The sequence below is a fragment of the Carlito syrichta genome, unplaced genomic scaffold, assembly GCF_000164805.1.
Source record: "Carlito syrichta isolate Samal-C Ts95f unplaced genomic scaffold, Tarsius_syrichta-2.0.1 Scaffold92603, whole genome shotgun sequence".
Taxonomy (NCBI): domain Eukaryota; kingdom Metazoa; phylum Chordata; class Mammalia; order Primates; family Tarsiidae; genus Carlito; species Carlito syrichta.
Window position 1 is genome coordinate 4,379 of NW_007036699.1, and position 16,950 is coordinate 21,328.

Consider the following 16,950-nt stretch of genomic DNA (forward strand, 5'->3'; position numbering starts at 1 on the left):
ATTTTCTATTCCTGTTCTTTCATCACATGAGAAGCAGTTAGAGCACATTAACTGGCTAAAAGCATGAACTTTGAAGTCCAAGAAACCTGTGTTCTAGTCCTACTCAGCCACAAAATAATTTTGGATATTTTGTCAAATGACTTAGTATCTCTCAGCTCCTCTGTCAAATAGTATGATTGTGAAGAATAAATAAGCTCGTTCATGAAAGGGACTTAGTAAGATATAGAGTGTCAAATAAATAAGTGCCCCAGCAAGATATAGAGTGTCAAATAATTAAGTGCCCCAAGTACTGCTCTAGTGGCTGTGCTATTATTCAAATACAAAATCTATGTTGTTTCACCCATGTTTAACATCCTTCAGTGACGCCCTATACCTCTTTAAGTTCCACTCCTTCGCTTAGGTCATAATATACTTTATGGTCTGAATTCATTTTCTGACACACCACCCCAAGTATTTTATGCTGCTGTCACACAATTCTACTCAGATATCTTAAGACCTCATTAGCTTTACCCTGCAATAAAAGATGGTCATCGAATAATAGCTTTATCTGACTGAAACACAAAGAAAAATAATAGATCAGGAGACAAGTTTGCAGTTATTAAAATGGAAGTATCTGTGCTCTGCTCTTTATATTTCTACTGCTTTAGGCCATCCTGACCTACAAGGAGTTCCAGCCTCCTGCTGGGGTGTCCTTATAATGACATCTGAGATGGTCTGCCTCTCTCATATTTTTTGCCATATAATTAACTCTTATTGCATTTATAAGCTATAACCACAATCACCTCCACCATGAAGTCTTCCCTCATCTTAAATGACCTGCTTGTGAAGTCTCTGAACACAAGTGTTAATGATAATTATAACACTCAACACACTGTGTTGTAATAGTTTATGTATTTGCTGCAAGCATTTAATTGTAAGCTCCTAGAAATGAATTACTGTGCCTGATCTTTGTGCCTAATATCTATCACAGCAACTGGCATATGGTAGGTACCAGTACATCGTTTTGAATTTATGAATACGTACTCAAATTAGATAAAAGACATAACTTGTTTTTGTGAATGTATAATATGTGGGGTATGGAATAATGATTATGGTGATGGTGATGATGACAATGGTGATCATGGTGGTAGTGATGTCGGTGGAGGTGGTGGTGGTGATGGTGGGTGGTGGTAATGGTGATAATGGTAGTGATTATGATGGTGGTGGTGGTGGTGGTGATTGATGCCAGGTGTGGTGCAATGCAAAACTCATGGATTCTTTGGCTCATCCCCAAAATGAATTTTAGAGCAGCTAGCAAAGTTTTTTTCTTTGTTTGTTTGTTTGAGTTGGAGTCTCACTCTGTCACCCAGGCTGGAGTACAGTGACACATTCACGGCTGCCGCAGCCCTGACCTGATGGGCTCAGGTGATCCTTCAATCATTGTGAAGGTATATCAGGCCTATTGTAAAAAGCAAATGGCATAGTTTCTCTCGCCCATGCCAGCTCTGGCATGTCTCTCTTTCTTTCTTCTCTTCTTTCTCTAATAAACTTTGTTTTAAAACTTTGCTGACAGCTGGGCACAGTGGCTCACGCCTATAATCCCAGCACTTTGGAAGGCTGAGGTGAGAGGATTGCCTGAGCCCATGGGTTTGAGACCAACCTGAGCAACTTGGCAAGACCTCATCTCTATAATAAATTTTAAAAGTAGAAGGGCGTGGTGGCATGTGCCTGTAGTTCCAGCTACTTGGAAGTCTGAGGGGAAGGATTGCCCAAGCCCAGCAGGTGGAGGCTGTGGTGGCTGTGAGCATGCCACTGCATCCAGCCTCCGCGACTGAGTGAGACTCCAACTCAAAAATAAATAAATTAAAATGATGGTGATGGTAGTGATAGTGGTGATGACGATGTTGGTAGTGGTGGTGGTGGCAGAAAAAAAAAGAACAGTACTGGGATAGGAGATGAGAAAGAAGAAGAGGACTGAGGATGCACATCAGCTCATCTGCTCCTAAGGCTAACAAGACACATATTAGGAACATGAAACTTTCCACTACATCTGTAACGTGCCCAAATTTGCTGTGCCCATAACTGATGTGATTGATTCTATCACTCTTTGTGAGTTCACAGAAATAAATATTGGCAAACCATGAACAAGTTTAGTTCCCTGGACTTTCAGCAGTGAGATTACAGCAATGACACACTTGGGCACTACTTGGCAATGAGAATTTAGTCCACCTTTTGGTATAGTCAACCTAGTATCTCTCGGAGCTTCAATTCATCTAGTGCCTGGAGACTCCATTCTGAAGCTTCTTCCTAGACACACTTCCTTTGTCCTTGTTACCCTATCCCTTGGTCTCCTAATTTAACTGTGTGGTCCCTGGAAACCCTGTAATATCTCAGGTCTCTAGTTCTCTCTCGGTTCTCCATGTACCAATTTATACATTTGTGTCTGTATCTTTCTCAGGTAGAGACCACATCAGCACAGGGCCTGTGCCCCATTAACTCAACCTCCCTCCTTCTCTACTGGATTCTTTTAATGAGATTTCAAACATTCTGCAGTCTTTCCAGCTTAAGAGCCTCCCTGGATCATGCATCCCTCTCTAGACATTGCTCTCTAACTCTGTTTTCCCAATGCAGATCTCCATTCTGAGTCTGACTGATCCCAGCTATCTACTTGACCTTTGACTTCACACAGGCCTCTCAAACATTTTTTTTTTTTTTTGAGTTGGAGTCTCACTCTGTCACCCAGACTGGAGTGCAGTGGCTGCTCCCGGCCACCGCAGCCTCGACCTGCTGGGCTCCGGCGATCCTTCCACCTCAGCCTTCCAAGTAGCTGGAACTACAGGCACGCGCTACCACGCCCGGCTAATTTTTTGATTTATTGTAGAGATGAGGTCTCACCAAGTTGCCGAGGCGGGTCTCGAACCTGTGGGCTCAGGCAATCCACTCACCTCAGCCTCCCAAAGGTGCAGGATTACAGGTTGAGCCACCGAGCCCGGCTTCAAACCTTAATTATCTGGATTTAACCCCAAAAAGTCTTCCCTTCCAGTGTTCCACATCTCAACAAATGGATCCCCTACGTGCTCTCTGCTCAACCAGAAATACAGGCTCATCCCCGAGACCTCTCTCTCTCATATCCCCTCCCCACATACAATCCATTGAGCAAATCCTATTGAATTGATTTCTTAAATATGGGTGGAAACATTCACATTGTTCCATTTCTACTTGTTTAAGAAACATCACTCTCACCTGGGTCACACAAATTGCCTCTTCCTGCTTATGTCTGCTCTTGCTTTCTTCCCACTGATTATTTACTCAGCAGTCAGAATGATACAGTAAGTCCCCTACATATATACCTTCAAGTTGTGAACTTTCAAAGATGCAAATGTGCATTCGCACATCCAATCACATACTGTACTTTCGAAGGTATTGTACTGTAAGATTAAAATTTTTTCTTTATTTTTTGTGTTTTTTTAATGTATTATTTGTGTGAAAAGTATTATAGACCTATTACAGTACAGTACTATATAGCCAATTGTGCTAGTTGGGTTCCTAGACTAACTTTGTTGGACTTAGAAACAAATTGGACTTATGAACACTCTCTCAGAAAAGAACTCATTCATATGTACGGGACTTACTGTATTTTAAAAGTACAGGCCAGGTGTGGTGGCTCACATCTGTAATCCCAGGACTTTGAGAAATAGAGGTGGGAGAATTGCCTGAGCCCGGGGGTTCAAGACCAGCCTGGACAACTTGGTGAGACCTTGTCTCCACAATAAATTTAAAAAAGAATTATCTCAGTGTGGAGGCATGCACCTGTAGTTCCAGGTACTTGGAAGGCTGAGGAAGAAGGATCGCCTAGGCCCAGCAGGTTGAGGCTGTGATACCCGTGACTGTGCCACTGCACTTCAGCCTGGGCAACAAAGTGAGACTCTGACTTATAAATAAGTAAATAAATAAATAAATAAATATTCAAACATGCCCATGTCATGACTTTGAGTTAAGCCTTTCCATGGCCACCTATTGCTCTTTAGGTAAAGTTTAGCATTCTTATCGTACCTTCAAGGGTTCTCATAGTCTGACTTCTGCTTATGTCTTAATCCGACTCCTCCCTTTTCCTCTCTAGCCTTCTTCCTTCCTTGGAATGACATCAGGTTTCTTCCATTTCAGACCTTCAGAGCCTTTGTTTCTTCCACCTGGACTGCTCCCCATGCTGCAGATAGGCCAGGCTAACTCCTGTCAGTCTTAAGGCTCCTTTTAAGTGTTGCTTTCTCAGTGAGGCCTTCCCTGCCCTTCCCAGTGTCCCTCCTCTCCCTGCCACCTCCTTCTTGTTAGATAAGGTCTTCCTGTTATAATCCCAAGGTATATTGTCTTTCATAACAGTTAACACAATTATAATTATGTTTTTGTTATGTATTTATTTAATAGTTGTTTCTCTCATTATACTATCTTGCTTATCTTTGTGTTTCCAGACCATGGCACAGTGTCTAGTAGATAAGTCATTCAACAAACATTGTTGAATAAAGATTAAATGACTTTCCTTTTCTCAAAACTGCCATTCTCCCTCCCACCAGTATCTTTGCATAACTGCTAAAAATCCCATCCCAACACACACATACCCACATAAATATTGCCTCTATGCAAATAAAATAACACTCATCTTTCAGTTCTTAATTCAGGTGTTATACCATCAATGCAACTACAACAAAAAACTAAAAATTGGCATTGGTTTTGGGATGGGGGCAAAGGCCAGAATCAGGAAGCATGTTGAGAAGATTGCCAATGAAAGTTTCAAGGGGATTGTAATGCAGGGCTTGCAGACAATGAAAAAAGTGTTATTAGATACTGCATAAATGAGCACCCAAATGATGTGCTGGCCAAACAACTGAAAAATTATCATTACAACAATGTAGAAAATAGAAGACATACCAATTGAGTGGCAAATCTGACTAAGGAGATTTCCAGGAAAAATATCAGGAGTGCTAACTGATTTATTTTAGCTGCATATAATAAAATACTGGGGAGGAAAAAGAAATACTGGGGAGAAAAATTAACTACAGCATAAATTATTAAGATTTTAACAAAATATATAGAAAATATAAAAGAGCCCGATCTTGCTAGATTCAAAAATAAATATGTCTCTCATTCCCAGTATCTCACAGCAAATAATTTTAAAAGAAAAAAAATGGTTTTAGGGCAAAGATAAAATCCAGGGAGTGGTTGTAAGTTCCTTCGTTAAAACTTTAGGACAGGTATATTCCCAGAAGGAGGACTGCTGGGTCGTATGGAAGACCGATTTCTAGTTCGGTTAGGAATCCTCACACTATTTTCCATAAAGGTTGAAGGAGCTTGCATTCCCACCAACAGTGTAGAAGTGTTCCCTTTTCTCCACATCCTTGCCAGCATACAACATTTATCATAATACTATAAGGAATTGACAGTAGCAGGACACTGCCAGGGGAGGGAGTGGGGAGCACATAATATCAATAAGGATACCTGATCTCAAACCAGGCAAAGTGGGGACCAAAGGGAGGCCCCAAGCTTTACCTGTACGATGACCACTTATATGCCTAATCCTGAATTGTACTCCACATCTTTCAAAAAAAAAAAAACCACCTTGGCCAAGAGTAGTGGCTCACTCCTATAACCCCAGCACTTTCAGAGGCCAAGGCAGAAGGATTGCTTGAGACCAGGACTTCAAGACTAGCTTAGGCAACATAGCAAGACCCCCATCTCTACAAAAAATAAAAATAAAAAATTAGCCAAGCATGGTGACACACACCTACAGTTCCCAGATAAACTAGTCAGGCTGCTTTTCCTCGCAGTGAATTGAAGATGAAAGGCAGAAACTGGGAGAAAAGGGAGTTTATTTTCTGAAACCAGACTTCAGGGGGAGAGTCGATATCATAACCAAAACCCTCTCAAAGGGGTACAACTTATTCTACTCAAGGTTTATATCCCATAGCTGCTCACCCACCCCAAAGGCTATATTAACAAGCCCTACAGGCAGTTTCAACATGACTCATGATCTCCTAAACGTGCTTCACCCACCCCCCAGGCTAAATTAACAAGGTCTGCAAGCAGTTTTGGCATAACTCAAGATCTCCCAAGCATGCTGACATTTCCTTGTGACCACTGACATTTTACAGTAACTTTTTGGAATAAACAACCACATGGACTTTAAACTTTGTAGTTCCTTAAGGGAAGAATGAAAAGTTACAACAATCAAAAGAAGCTACCTTGGTACATTTAGTGAACAACTTTGAATCAAACATGAAAAATATGAGAAACCTCTGTTCCCAGAGCCTTAGCCTATAACACTATAGTCCCAACTATTTAGTAGGCTGAGATGGGAGGATCTCGTCAGCCCAAGAGTTAGAGTGTGCTGTAAGCTCTGCTCCAGCCTGGTTGACAGAGTGAGATCCTGTCCCTAAAAAACAAGCAAACAAACACAAAAAGCAAAACAAAAACTCAGAAAGAGCTTTAACAAAAAAGAACCCTGTTCCTGCTTGATCAACAGACTACCGTAGCACTCACATCGCGCCAGTTTATTGAACTAAACTTTCAGTGACAGGCGGCTTCCAGAATATTCAAATTCTCACTCTGGTAAGTCTTAGTTTTGAGAGTAGGTGTTGGGAGAGTCTTTGGTCTTAAATTTTCTGTTGATATTCCCTATTAAAGACTTGCTACATCTTCTCAACAGTTACTGAAATGAACAACAAAATTATTTGGTTGGCCAGGAGTCTCGGAATAGTAAAGTTATGCTAATAAAAACAACAGAATAGTAAAGCCATGTTATAGTACACAGTAAGCTACATGAAGGTGTGGTGGGTTTTGGTTCTTTTGATTTTCTTTTTTTTTTTCTCTTTTAATTTTTTTATTTTAAAAATGCGGGGTACAATTCAGGGTTAGGTATACAAATGTTCATTATGCAGGTACCCTTGTTGATGAGGTGTGCAACCCCCCCCCCAGCAGATTCCCACTACTGCCAAACCTGCCCCCCCAACCAAGGAGTTTCCTGCTACTGCCAATCCTTTTCTTATAGTATTACGATAATTGTTCAAGGTTCATTTATGAGTGAGAACATGTGATACTCAGTTCATTGTTTCCGTGAAGGATCACTCAGTATTATAGACTCTAAGTCCATTCAGGTTGCTGCAAAGTTCTTGATTTTGTCCTTCTTTATGGCTACGTAACGTTCCATTGTGTATATGTACAACGTTATTTTTATCCAGTCCTCTTTTGATTGGCAGCAAGGTTAGTTTCATGTTCTTGCTAGTGTGAACAATGCTGCGTTAAACATATGTGTGCAGGTATCTTTTTTATAGAGTGATTTGAGTTCTTCCGAGTATATTCCCAGTAGGGGGATTGCGGGGTCATATGGAAGGTCTATTTTTAGATCTTTTAGGAATCACTACACTGTTTTCCACAGAGACTGTACTAGTTTACATTCTCACCAACAATGCAGAAGTTTTCCTTCTCTCTGCATTCTCTCCAGCATCTGTTGTTTTTTGAGTTATTGATGATGGCCATTCTGACTGGAGTTAGGTGATATCTCAGTAGAGTTTTAATTTGCATTTCTTTGATGACTAGTGAGACTGAGCATTTTTTCATGTATCTGTTGCTGCTTGTATGTCCCCTATTGAGAACTCTCTGTTCATATCTTTTGCCCACTTTATAATGGGGCTGTTTGTTTTTTTCTTTTCGGCATATATGAGTCCCTTGTAGATCCTAGATATTAGGCCCTTGTCAGACATGCAGTTGACAAATATTTTTTTCCCAATCTGTGGGCTGTCTCCCACTCTCTTGATGGTTTCTTTAGCTTTGCAGAAGCTTGTCAGTTTGATGAGGTCCAACTTGTCTGTCTTATCTCTTATGGCATGGGCACTTGGGGTTTTGATCAGAAATCGACTGCCAGTTCCAATTTCCATAAGGGTGTCTACTGCATTTTCTACAGTTCTTATTGTTTGAGGTTTTATGTTTAGGTCTTTGATCCATTGAGAGTCGATTTTTGTGTATGATAGGTAGGGGTCTTGTTTTAATCTCCTGCATGTGGTCAGCCAGTTTTCCCGCACCATTTACTGAATAGGTTCTCCTCTCCCCAGTGATTGGTGGTGGAGACTTTGTCAAAGATGAGTTGGTTGAGAAATTGAGGTTTTGCTTCCAGAATCTCTATCCTGTTCCATTGGCCTATATGCCTGTTCTTGTACCAATACCAGGCTGTCTTGATTATTGTAGCTTTATAACAAGTTTAAAGTCTGGGAGTGTGATAACTCCCACTTTGTTTTGTTTTGTTTTGTTTTTGCTGAGGATTGTTTTGGCTATTCATGGTCATTTATGTTTCTATATGAATTCCTGTATTGTCATTTCCAGGTCTGAGAAGAATGCTGCTGGCAATGTAATGGGTATTACGTTAAATCTGTACATTGCCTTGGATAGAATGGACATCTTAACAATGTTGATTCTTCCAATTCATGAGCATGTAGTACTTTTCCATTTGTTTTTGTCATCTTGATTTCTTTGAGCAGTTTTTGTAGTTTCGTTATAAAGGTCTTTCACATCTCTGGTTAGGAAGATGCCAAGGTATTTGATTTTTTTGGTGTGGCTATTATGAATGGGATTGTGCTTTTTATTTGGGTTTCTGTTTGTTTATTGTTGGTGTATAGAAATGCGACTGACTTTTGCACCTTTATTTTATATCCTGAGACTTTGCTAAAGTCCTTTATCAGTGCAAGGAGGTTTTTGACAGATTCTCTTGGATTTTCAAGGTATAGCTTCATGTCGTCTGCAAAGAGGGATAACTTTACTTCCTCTTTTCCTATTTGGATACCCCTGATCTCCTTATCTTGTCTGATTGCTCTAACTAGAGCTTCCAAAACTATGTTGAAAAGGAGGAGTGGGAGTGGCATCCTTATTCCAATTGTAAGGGAAACTGGTACCAATTTCTGTTTGTTTAGCAGTATGCTGGCTGTGGGTTTCTCATAGATGGCTCTAACTATTTTGAGGTATGTTCCATCTATGCCTAGATGTTCGAGGGTTTTTATCAAGAAGGGGTGCTGGATTTTATCAAAAACTTTTTCCTCGTCTAATGATATAATCATGTGGTTTTCGATTTTACATCTGTTGATGTATTTAATTACATTTATGATCTTATGAATGTTGAACCAGCCCTGCATCCCAGGGATGAAGCCTACTTGGTCGTGGTGGATGACTTTTGAGATGCATTGTTGAATCTGGTTTGCTAGAATCTTGTTGAGAATTTTAGCATCTGTGTAGGATCAAGGATATTGGCTTGTAGTTCTCTTTCTTTGTTGGATCTTTACCTGGTTTGGGTATCAGTGTGATGTTAGCTTCATAAAAAGATTTGGGAAGAGTTCCATCTTTCTCAATTGCCTGGAATAATTTCAACAGAATTGGTATCAGTTCCTTCTTGTATGTTTTATAGAATTCTACTGGAAAGCAATCTGGTTCAGGGCATTTTTTTTTTTTTTTGTAAGTAGTTTTCTTATGACATAGTCAGTTTCCTGGGTTGTTATTTGTCTATTCAGGGTCTCAATTTCTTCTTGTTTCAACCTGGGTTGATTGTGTGATGTCAGAAAGTCCTCCATTTCCTTTAGGCTTTCAGGTTTGTTTTCATACAAGTGTACATAGTAATCTCTGATACTCATTTGTATTTCTTTGGGATTAGTTGTGAATTCATCTTTTGTATTTCTGATTGTGTTTATTTGGGCTTTTTTTCTTTTTCTGGTCAGTCTAGCTAGGGGTTCTTCAATATTGTTTATTCTTTCAAATAACCAGCTTTTTGTTTTGTTGATTTTTTGTTTTTTTGGTTTTTTTGTCTTCTATGTCCTGAATTTGGGCTTTTATTTTGGTGATCTGGATTCTTCTGCTGAAGCTAAGGTTTTGGTGGTATTGCTTTTCTAGCTTCCTTAGGTGATTTGTTAACTTGTGATCTTTCTATTTTCTTCATGTGTGTTTGTAGAGATATGAATTTCCCTCTTAGTACTGATTTCATAGCATCCCAGTGGTTTTGGTAAGAGGTTTCTTCGTGTTCATTTATTTCCAGGTATCTTTTGATCCCTGTTTTGATTTCCATGTTGACCCAGGAGTTGCTTAGCATCATACTGTTTAGTGTCCATGTCTTTGTGGGGTTGGGGGGAACTTTATTGATGTTGATATTTATTTTTATTCCACTGTGGTCTGAAAAGATGCATGGCAGGATTTCAATCTTATGAAATTTGTTTATGCTTGATTTATGGCCAAGGATGTGGTCAATCTTAGAGTACATTCCATGTGGTGATGAGTAGAATGTATATTCTGTTGTTTGGGAGTGGTGTGCTCTGTAGGTATCATTTAAGTCCATTTGGTCAAGACTCACATTGAGGATCCGGATCTCATTGCTAATTTTTTGTCCTGATGATCTGTCTAGGGTTGTGAGTGGGGTATTAAAGTCCCCAGGTATGATAGTGTTAGAGTCAATATCTTTTTTAAGTTTGCCTAGAAGTTGCTTTATGAAAGCTGGTGCTCCTAAGTTGGATGCATATATGTTTAGGATGGATATTACTTGTTGATAGATTGAACCTTTTATCATTATATAGTGACCTTCCATATCTTTTTAAACTTTTGATACCTTAAAGGGTATTTTGTCTGATATTAAGATTGTGACTGCTGCTTTCTTTTGTGTTTCATTCACTTGAAATTTTGTTTCCCATCCTCTTACTTTTAGTCTGTGAGTGTCCTTTCTGATGAGATGAATCTCTTGGAGACAATATGTTGTTGTCTTATGAAATTTCTTCCATATTGGTGTATTTAGTCCATTCACATTCAGGCTAATTATTGAAATGTGATTGTTTTTCCCTGTCATGAGGTTCTTAAAGAGTTTGTTGTTGTTGTTGCTGTTTGTTTGTTGTCTTTATTTTGATTTTTGGGTTGATTCATGTGTGTTTTCAATCATTTTCTTGCATTCTTGTGAAGGACGATGTTGTTCTTTTTTTTACTTTCTTCTGTGTTTGATACTTTCTTAAGTGTTTCTTGTAGAGCTGGTCTAGAGGCAGTGTAAACTCTTAGGGATTGAATGTGTGGGAAGATTTTAATTCTCCATCACTGATGAAGCTTAGCTTAGCTGGGTAGGTAATTCTTGGTTGAAATTGTTTGTCTTTGAGAACTTTGAAGATTGAGCTCCAAGCTCTCCTAGCCTGAAGCATTTCTGTAGATAAATCTGCTGCCATTCTAATTGGTCTTCCCCAGTAGGTATGCTGACCTTTCTCTCTTGCTTCCTTTACAATTTTTTCTGTTATACCTATTTTGTGTAAGTGAATTATTATGTGTCTTTACTATGTGTCTAGAAGTTGATCTTCTTATTTGTTATCTTGCAGGAGTTCTCTGAATCTCTTGTATTTGAATGGTCATGTCACTGATGAAATGAGGGAAGTTTTCTTGGATAATGTCATGGAATGTTTGTTCCAGGGTGGTCTCTGTCTCTCTATCTGCCTCAGGGATTCCAATTAATCTTAGATTTGATTCGGCCTAATTGGTCATCTCTTGGAGGTTTAGTTCTGTCTTTTTAAGTTTCTTTTCTATGTTTTTAACAGTTTGAGTTAGTTCCATATTTTTGTACTCAATTTGAGATTCTTTCTTCTGTTGAGCTAATTCTGCTTTCCATGCTCATCGGTTTGTTATTTATTTCATTCACTGTATTCTTTATTGCTGTTATCACAGTTATCAACTTCATTCTTTTCTGTTGTCTCTCCTCAATTCTATTTATTCTTTTTATTAATGTCTTGATATCTGAGTTTAAGGTTTGAGACCAGTCATCCTGGGGGTTCTTTATTGTTTGCATTCTGAAGTCTGTATGCTCAGTGTCTGACCTCCCAGGGGTGTTTGTGAGACCCATATTCTTCTTTTGGTTTTTCTTATTTGTGTAGATTCTCCTCCCCCCCCCCCCCCTTTTTTTCTTCTTCTTATCATTTTGATGTTCAGGGATGGGGAATTAACTTTTACTTCTGTTTTCTCAATCTTCTATTCTTCCTTATGTGAATTCTCTGGCTTTGTTCAATTCTGAAGTTGGCCTGTGGGTTAGGGGCTGTACTTTTTGCAGTTTTGAGATTTAATTGAGGGGTGAGCTATGATTCAGAAACTATCTGAAGATTCCAGTATCCACTGACAGGTGTGTGGACCCCCAGTAACCGACTTTTCACTGCCTTACAGTCTGTCCATGCAGTGGGGGTATAGGTTTTCTCCCTGAAAGCAAAATGAGGTAAGAAAAAGGAAACGAATGGAAAAAGGAAGGAGGGAGATGAGAGGAAGGTGGAGAGAGAAAAGAATAAGAGGAAAAATAGACAGGTGTACCAACTAACAAATGAAAAGAAACACAAACAAAGAAAAGATTGAAAAACAATCTAAAACATACAGACAATCATACAAACATACAAACTGACAAGCCACCCCCACATTGATGTACTCTCCCCCCAAAAATACCCATACACAAACAGCAAGTCTAAAAAAACAGCAATAAAATAACAGAAACAAACCAAGTATGAAAACGTAATCAAAACAGAAAAAGAGAAAAAAAAAAGAAAACCAAAACAAAAAATGAGCAAAACAAACAGACAAACAAAAAAACAAAACTCACTCCTGGGTGGTTCCTGGAAGTCCAACTTTCTTTCAGCTCTGATCTCCAGTCCCTCCCCTCTGGTCTCAGTGCAGGCTGATAGGATTACTGTCAGCATGGGTCAGATGCCCCAAGGACTACTGTGGGAGGAAGGTGAATCAGAGAGTTCTGGACTCACCCGTCTTGCTGCCTGTCAAGTCTCCCACTCAGATCTGACATGTCTGTGTCTGATCCAGCATAGGGGAAGGACTTCTTTCCCTCTGAGTTTGATGAGATTACCTCTAGGTCCCAAGATGGAGGCTGGGTAGAGCCGGGTGGGGCAATGCAGATCTCTGCCTGGTCCCAGGACAGAGAAAATGGCTCCAGTCAGGTTTTTCTCACTGGTGTTGAGGCTACTCTCCAGCTCTCCCCTATCTTCTCTCTCCACAGATTGGATCTGGGGCTCCAGCAGCTTTTTTGTCAGGGTGCCAGGTGATGAGAATCAGCTATATTTGGCAGGCTTTTCTCAAGAGAGTCCTGAGAACAGCAGATGATCCTGTGTGCCAGAGGCTCCAATCTCAGGGCAGTGGGGGGTTGCAGTCACCTCTGGAGGAGAGCCCTGGGTGCATGAACCTGAGTCTCCCCTCAGATAGACTTTCACTCACCCATCGACACACACCGAGAGTCTTTATGAACATTCGCTTTTGTGGAGATTCTCACAGCCTGACCTGTCCCATTTCTATCTTGCCAGAAATTCCTGGTTTCACTCTATGTAAAATTAACATTAAAAGAACTGTCAGGCTAGGTGCAGTGGCTCACACCTGTGATCCCAGCACTTTGGGAGGTGGAGGCAAGAGGATTGTCTGAGCCCAGGAGTTTGAGACAAGCCTGGGCAACATGGTAAGACAGACCTCATCTACAATACATCTAATAATTAGCTGAGTATGGTGGCACACGCCTGTAGTGTCAGCTACTCGGGAAGCTGAGGTGGAGGATCGACTTAGCCCAGCTAGCCGAGGTTGCGGTAGCCATGACCATGCCACTGCACTCAAGCCTAGGCAACAGGGTGAGACCCTGACTAAAATAAATAAATAAATAAGTTGTCAGAGTTAAGTTGCACTGAAATGTACACACACACACACACACACACACACACACACACACAGGAATATTATTCAGCCACAAAAAAGAATGAAAGCATGACTTTTGCAGTAGCATGGATAGACATGGAGGCCATTATCTTAAGCAAAATAACTCAGAAACAGAGCTATTTCACACGTTCTTATTTATAAGTGTTAGCTAAATAATATGTACACATGGACATAGAGTATGGAACAATAGACATTTGAGACTTGGAATGGCATGAGGGAGGAAAAATATGAGAAATTATTTAATGAGTACAATGTACATTATTCAGGTGATGGTTACATTAAAATCCCAGACTTCCCCACTAGGCATATATATTCATGTAACAAAACTGTACTTGAACCCCTTTAATTTATACAAAATCTTTAATTTTTTAAAAGTTGCATGGGAAAAAGTTAAACAGGCAAGAATGACTTTCTTCAAGACTATTGCAATAGGTGAGAGTGAGATTAAACTCACTCAGCTAAAACAAAAGCCTGGAGAGATTTTAACAGCTGGAGTGAAGAGAATCATAAGACACCTATGTTAGCTAATTGGCCTTATGCAGAGCAAACTATCTCTATCTTCCTGACAGGAGGTAGCAAAGTGTCTACTGAAGTTAGATTCCCACTCTCCCAAGGAGATTAGAGGAGAGGGAGCTATCTCTTTCCATGTTTACATTTCAAGGACCTTTGTTCAGGTCCTTGAGAAAGACATTCTCTGGTCTTTAAAACTGGCCAGAGGCTGCTAAGTATATCTATAAACATTTCAAAGGAGATAAAGAAATAATTTGTAATTATAAGTTTTCTAAAGTGAGCGATTTAAGAGAAGGGAGGTCAGGGACCTATAGTAAGACAGAAACCTGTCTTTTAAGTCTACTCAAGTTGAAGGCCATCTTGGTCCAATGCTTTCCTGTTACTTAGCTTGAAGAAATTGTTCTATTTCTGTACTATATTTTTTGGGCTATGTTGTACGGTTGCCTTTACTGCACAAACTTTTGGTAAACTAGTTTATATAATGTGGCTATATGTAATTTGAGTCAATTTTCAGTCCGGTAAAGAAATGCCTTCACTTAATTAATTCAACCGCCTCCAAAGGCTGTGGTCCCAAGAAGGTATAAAACTGTGATAGTAGACACTGGGAGTTTGACCTCTGGAAAGTGAGAACGGGATTGCCCTGATACCTTTCAGATATCTTCCCTTCATAGGCATAAGCGCACTCTGCTTGATCATTGGCTTATCTGTTAAGCCCAATAAGTTAATAGTGAATACAAAGCAGGGAAATATAGAGACCCTTCCAATTCTCCCTTTTTAAATTTTATTTTATTTTATTTTTTTAGAGTCAGAGTCTCACTCTGCCACCCAGGCTGGAGTGCAAAGGCAAGCTCACGGCCGCCGCAGCCTCTACCTCCCGGACTCAGGCAATCTTTCTGCCTCAGCCTTCCAAGTACCTGGAACTACAGGTGCACACCACCAAGCCCGGCTAATTTTTTGATTTGTTGTAGAGATGACGTCTCATCAAGTTGCCCAGGTTGGTCTTGAACACATGGGCTCAGGTAATCCTCTTACCTCTCTCTGCCTCCCAAAGTGCTGGGATTACAGGAATGCCACTGCACCCAGCCTAATTCTCTTCTATAAGTGTAAGAGTTTATGAATGCTTCTTCCAGGACACTGCCAAGAATCTGATTGTTGCAGATGTCTACTTCTTCAACCAACTGTAAGGGAGCATGGAGATGAGATAGGAAGATGAGTAGAAAAATCCTCTCATGTTTGTATTGGGGTTCCTCCCAAAGAAGGGGCACTGGTGATCCCAACAGGACACTATGTCATTATTTTAGAGCAACAATGAAGAACTGTAGGCATTACATTATAGTAGAATAGTCAGAACAAAAACAATAATGACATACATTTAAAGAAACTTTTCATGTGTTAACTGATATGCGTGACTTAGGCAAGTTTCTCAATCAATTGAGGTTTACTGTGCTAGCCTGAGTATGCACCTGAAGAAAAAAACATGGGTCACAGGCAAAACTGTGGCTTTTTTTTTTCCTGAAGAGATTCTCAGGAGGCTCAGTATATATACATTTTCCTTAAGCAGAGTGAGGGAGACAGTGAGGTGAATGGTTACATTGTTGTGAGATTTAGTGAGTGTTTAGTAAATCTACATTTCACATAAGATGTGGTGAACATCTAAAGATTAAAAGGGAGTAAGAGAAGAAACAATTATGCAGACAATTGATCTCTTGTTTTTGTTCTATACCTGAGAAGATAATCTTGTAATCAACATTGTCAGTGTGGAATCAAACAGACTTTAGTTTTAGAAGCTAGACTTAACCTATTCAGTAAATGGTGCTGGGAAAACTGACTGACCACATGCAGAAGATTGAAACAGGACCCCTATCTATCCCCATACACAAAAATTAACTCTAAATGGATCAGAGACCTAAATGTAAAACCTCAAACCATAAGAACCTTAGAAAATGAAGGACATACCCTCATGGAAATTAGAACTGGCATCCAATTCCTGAACAAAACCCGAAACCCACAGGCCATAAGAGAGAAGATAGACAAGTGGGCCTCATTAAGCTGACAAGCTTCTGCAAAGTCAAAGAAACCATCAAGAGAGAGGGAGACAGCCTACAGACTGGGAAAAAGTATTTGCTAACTCCAGGTCTGACAAAGACGTAACATCTTGGATCTACAAGGAACTCAAATGTGCTGAAAAGAAAAAAACAAGCAACCCCATTATAAAATGGGCAAAAGATATGAACAGACACTTCTCAAAGGAAGACATCCAAGCAGCCAACAGACACATGAAAAAATATTCAACCTCACTAATCATCAGGGAGATGCAAATCAAAACCACGCTGAGATACCACCTAACTCCAGTCAGAATGGCAATTATCAATAACTCAAAAAATAACACTTGCTGGAGAGGGTGTGGCAAAAAGGGAACACTTCTACACTGTTGGTGGGAGTGTAAACTAGTGCAACCTCAGTGGAAAGCAGTGTGGTGATTCCTAAAAGCTCTAAATATTGACCTCCCATATGACCCCGCAATCCCCCTACTGGGAATATACCCTGAAGAACTCAAATCACTCTATAAAAAAGATACCTACACACATATGTTTATCGCAGCATTGTTCACAATAGCAAGAACCTGGAAGCAACCATACTGTCCATCAAAAGAAGACTGGATTTTTTAAAATATGGTACATATACACGATGGAATACTATGCAGCCATAAAAAAGAACAAAATCATG